The sequence below is a fragment of the Arachis hypogaea genome, chromosome 10 (assembly GCF_003086295.3).
Source record: "Arachis hypogaea cultivar Tifrunner chromosome 10, arahy.Tifrunner.gnm2.J5K5, whole genome shotgun sequence".
Taxonomy (NCBI): Eukaryota; Viridiplantae; Streptophyta; class Magnoliopsida; order Fabales; family Fabaceae; genus Arachis; species Arachis hypogaea.
This window is the reverse complement of record NC_092045.1, coordinates 40267845-40273213: the sequence shown is the minus strand read 5'-3', so window position 1 is coordinate 40273213 and position 5369 is coordinate 40267845. Positions and strand designations below refer to the sequence as shown.

Genomic DNA, 5369 nt, shown 5'->3' with positions numbered 1-5369 from the left:
TTACATAAATATCTCTATCTTTATTTTATGCTTTATTCGTATATCATCCATAACCATTTGAGTTTGCCTGACTAAGATTTACAAGGTGACCATAGCTTGCTTCATACCAACAATCTCTGTGGGATCGACCCTTACTCGCGTAAGGTTTATTACTTGGAGGACCCAGTACACTTGCTGGTTAATTGTGCGAAGTTGTGATAAAGAGTTGAGATTACAATTGTGCGTACCATGTTGATGGCGCCATTGATGATCACAATTTCATGCACCAAGTTTTTGGCGCCATTGCCGGGGATTGTTGAGTTTGGACAACTGACGGTTCATCTTGTTGCTTAGATTAGGCATTTTTCTTCAGAGTTCTTAAGAATGAATTCTAGTGTTTCAAGGTGATGTTCTTATCATCACCAAAGCTGATTGATCTTCATCAATTTAGCTCTTGAATGTAATGTCCTGCTGAAACTTGACTAGCCATGTCTAATTCCTTTAGACTGAAGCTTTAGACTAACATTGCATGATTCCTGGAATTCTCATTAAGAATTTTGATATCTTTATTTTCTTTTTCCACTTAAATTTCGAAAAATCCAAAAAAAAAAAATTTACAAAATCATAAAAAACCAAAAATATTTTATGTTTCTTGTTGAGTTTAGAGTCTCATTTTAAGTTTGGTGTCAATTGCATGTTTCTATTTTTCTTGCATTTATCCATGTGTCTTAAAGTGATCTTCAAGATGTTCTTGATGATTTCATTGCTCTGATCTTTGAATTCTCTTGACTTGAGTGTTTTGTTATGTGCATTCTCATTTTGTTAGTGTCAGTAGTATACAAACTACTAAGTTTGGTGTCTTGCATGCATTGTTATTTGATTTTAGTTGCATTTTGATTATTCCTCATTATTAAAAATCCAAAAACAATTTTAATTTCTGTCTTTTCAAGTCAATAATACAGAGAATTGAAGATTCAGAACATACAGCAAAGGAATTATACAGAAAAAGCTGGGCGTTCAAAATGCCCAGTGAGGAAGGCACCCTGGCTGGGCGTTAACGCCCAAAAGGGTAGTGCTTTGGGCGTTAAACGCCAAAATGTGCACCATTCTGGGCGTTTAACGCCAGGATGGCACAAGAGGGAAGATTCTGTTTTTAATTCAAATTTTTCTCAGGTTTTCAAAATTTTTCGAAATCAAATATTTTTCAAATCATATCTTTTCAATCAAATCTTTTTCAAAATCAATTTCTTTCCATTTTCAAAAATACTTGTTATCAATTAATGATTTGATTCAACATTTCAAGTATGTTGCCTTTTCTGTTGAGAAAGGTTTAATGTTTGAATCATATCTTTTCTTGTTAGCCAAGTCATTAATTTTCAAAATCAAATCTTTTTAAATTGCTTTTCAAATCATATCTTCTTAATCATATCTTTTTCAAAATAGTTTTCAATCAAATCTTTTTGATTTCTAATTTCAAAATCTTTTTCAAAAATCACTTGATTTCTTTTCCACTCTTGGTTTTCGAAAATCAATTAGTGTGTTTCAAAATGTTTTCAAAATCTTTTACTTAATTTTCGAAAATTACTTCCCCTCTTCTCACATCCTTCTTTTTATGGACTAACACTATTCCTCAATGAACAATTCGAACTCCATCTCTCTTGATAAGCTCGAATTCTTCTACTTCTTCCTTCTATTTTTCTTTTCCTCTGACACCTCAAGGAATCTTTATACTGTAACATAGAGGATTCCATATTTTCTTGTTCTTTTCTCTTTCATATGAGCAGGAGCAAAGACAAATGCATTCTTATTGAGGCTGACCCTGAACCTGAAAGGACCTTGAAGCGAAAGCTAAGAGAAGCTAAGACACAACTCTCTGTAGAGGACCTAACAGAAATCTTCAAAGAAGAAGACATGGCAGCCGAAAACAACAACAATGCCAACAATGCAAATAAGGTGCTGGGTGACTTTACTGCACCTACTCCTGACTTCTATGGGAGAAGTATCTCTATCCCTGCCATTGGAGCAAACAACTTTGAGCTTAAGCCTCAATTAGTTTCTCTAATGCAACAGAATTGCAAGTTCCATGGACTTCCATTGGAAGATCCTCATCAGTTTTTAGCTGAATTCTTGCAAATCTGTGACACTGTCAAGACTAATGGGGTTGACCCTGAGGTCTACAGACTTATGCTATTCCCTTTTGCTGTAAGAGACAGAGCTAGGATATGGTTGGACTCACAACCTAAAGAAAGCCTGAACTCTTGGGAAAAGCTAGTCAATACCTTCTTGGCAAAGTTCTTTCCACCTCAAAAATTGAGTAAGCTTAGAGTGGAAGTCCAAACCTTCAGACAGAAGGAAGGCGAATCCCTCTATGAAGCTTGGGAAAGATACAAACAATTAATCAGAAAGTGTCCTTTTGACATGCTTTTTGAATGGAGCATCATAGGTATCTTCTATGATGGTCTGTCTGAACTATCCAAGATGTCCTTGGATAGCTCTGCTGGAGGATCTCTTCATCTGAAGAAGACACCTGCAGAAGCTCAAGAGCTGATTGAAATGGTTGCAAATAATCAATTCATGTACACTTCTGAAAGGAATCCTGTGAACAATGGGACGAATCAGAAGAAAGGAGTTCTTGAGATTGATACTCTGAATGCCATATTGGCTCAGAACAAAATATTGACCCAGCAAGTCAATATGATTTCTCAAAGTCTGTCTGGAATGCAAAATACACCAGGCAGTACTAAGGAAGCTTCATCTGAAGAAGAAGCTTATGATCCTAAGAACCCTTCAATGGAAGAGGTGAATTACATGGGAGAACCCTATGGAAACACCTATAATCCTTCATGGAGAAATCATCCAAATCTTTCATGGAAGGATCAACAGAGACCTCAACAAGGTTTCAACAATAATAATGGTGGAAGAAACAGGTTTAGCAATGGCAAGCCTTTTCCATCATCTTCTTAGCAACAGACAGAGAATTCTAAGCAGAACCACTCTGACTTAGCAACCATGGTCTCTGATCTAATCCAAACCACTCAAAGTTTCATGACTGAAACAAGATCCTCCATTAGAAATTTGGAGGCACAAGTGGGTCAGCTGAGCAAGAAAATTACTGAACTCCCTCCTAGTACTCTTCCAAGCAATACAGAAGAAAATCCAAAAGGAGAGTGCAAGGCCATCAACATGGCCGAATTTGGAGAGGAGGGAGAGGCAGTGAACGCCACTGAGGAAGACCTCAATGGACGTCCACTGGCCTCCAATGAGTTCCCCAATGAGGAACCATGGGAATCTGAGGCTACCACTGAGACCATAGAGATTCCATTGAATTTACTTCTGCCATTCATGAGCTCTGATGAGTATTCTTCCTCTGAAGAGGATGAGTATGTCACTGAAAAGCAAGTTGCTAAATACCTTGGAGCAATCATGAAGCTTAATGACAAGTTATTTGGTAATGAGACTTGGGAGGATGAACCCCCTTTGTTCACCAAAGAACTGGATGACTTGTCTAAGCAGAAATTACCTCAAATGAGACAAGATCCTGGGAAGTTTTCAATACCTTGTACCATAGGCACCATGACCTTTAAGAAGGCTCTGTGTGACCTAGGGTCAAGCATAAACCTCATGCCTCTTTCTGTAATAGAGAAGCTAGGGATCTATGAGGTGCAAGCTGCAAAAATCTCACTAGAGATGGCAGACAATTCAAGACAACAAGCTTATGGACTTGTAAAGGATGTTCTGGTAAAAGTTGAAGACCATTACATTCCTGCTGATTTCATAGTCCTAGAGACTGGGAAGTGCATGGATGAATCCATCATCCTTGGCAGACCCTTCCTAGCCACAGCAAAGGCCGTGATTGATGTGGACAGAGGAGAATTGATCATTCAAGTGAATGAAGAATCCTTTGTGTTTAAGGCTCAAGGATATCCCTCTGTCACCATGGAGAGCAAGCATGATGAGCTTCTCTCAAAACAGAGTCAAACAGAGCCTCCACAGTCAAACTCTAAGTTTGGTGTTGGGAGGCCACAACCAACTTCTATGTTTGGTGTTGAACCCCCACATTCAAACTCTAAGTTTGGTGTTGGGAGGTTCCAACATTGCTCTGAATATCTGTGAGGCTCCATGAGAGCCCACTGTCAAGCTAATGACATTAAAGAAGCGTTTGTTGGGAGGCAACCCAATCTTATTATATTTATCTATCCTCTTTTGTTATTTTATGTTTTCTGTAGGTTGATGATCATGAAAAGTCACAAAATCAATTGGAAAAGCAAAAATAGAAAGAAAAATAGAAAGAAAAAAACAGCACATCCTGGAGGAGAACTTGCTGGCGTTTAAACGCTGGTAAGGCTAGCAGATGGGCATTTAACGCCCAGTCTGGCACCATTCTGGGCGTTTAACGCTAGAAAGGGGCACCAGACTGGCGTTAAACGCCAGGAAAGGGCAAGAAGTTGGCGTTAAACGCCAGAAATGGGCACCAGCCCGGTGTTTAACGCTAGAATTGGCATAGGGAGCAATTTTGCTCGCCACTTGGTGCAGGGATGACTTTTCCTTGACACCTCAGGATCTGTGGACCCCACAGGATCCCCACCTACCTCACCACTCTCTATCTTCTTCACCCATTCACCAATCACCTCAACACCTCTTCCCCAAAAACCTTTCACCTATTAAATCCTATCTTTCTCTTCACCACTCACATCCATCCTTCATAAAATCCCACCTACCTCACCATTCAAATTCAAACCACTTTCCCACCCAAACCCACCCTCCCATAACCGAACCCTACCCCTCTCTTCACCCCTATATAAACCCCTCTTCACTCCTTCATTTTCACACAACCTAAACACTCTTTCTCCCCCTTTGGCCGAACCACAAAGCCATTTCCATCTCCTTTATTTCTTCTTCTTCTACTCTCTTCTTTCTTCTTTTGCTCGAGGACGAGCAAACCTTTTAAGTTTGGTGTGGTAAAAGCATTGCTTTTTACTTTTCCATAACCACTTATGGCATCCAAGGCCGGAGAAACCTCTAGAAAGAGGAAAGGGAAGGCAAAAGATTTCACCTCCGAGTCATGGGAGATGGAGAGATTTATCTCAAGGGTGCATCAAGACCACTTCTATGAAGTTGTGGCCTTGAAGAAGGTGATCCCCGAGGTCCCTTTCAAACTCAAAAAGAGTGAATATCCGGAGATCCGACATGAGATCCGAAGAAGAGGTTGGGAAGTTCTTACCAACCCCATTCAACAAGTCAGAATCTTAATGGTTCAAGAGTTCTATGCCAATGCTTGGATCACCAAGAACCATGATCAAAGTGTGAACCCGGACCCAAAGAATTGGCTTACTATGGTTCGGGGGAAATACTTGGATTTTAGTCCAGAAAATGTAAGGTTGGCATTCAAC

At 39.6% G+C, this 5369-nt stretch overlaps 1 non-coding gene across 1 annotated transcript; it reads right to left on the bottom strand.

The window, feature by feature from the left end:
* Positions 1–2295: 2295 nt before the first annotated feature.
* Positions 2296–2403, bottom strand: LOC112718793 (small nucleolar RNA R71). The gene has a single exon (XR_003161121.1). It is a non-coding gene; the product is annotated as a small nucleolar RNA R71 (small nucleolar RNA).
* Positions 2404–5369: the final 2966 nt, after the last annotated feature.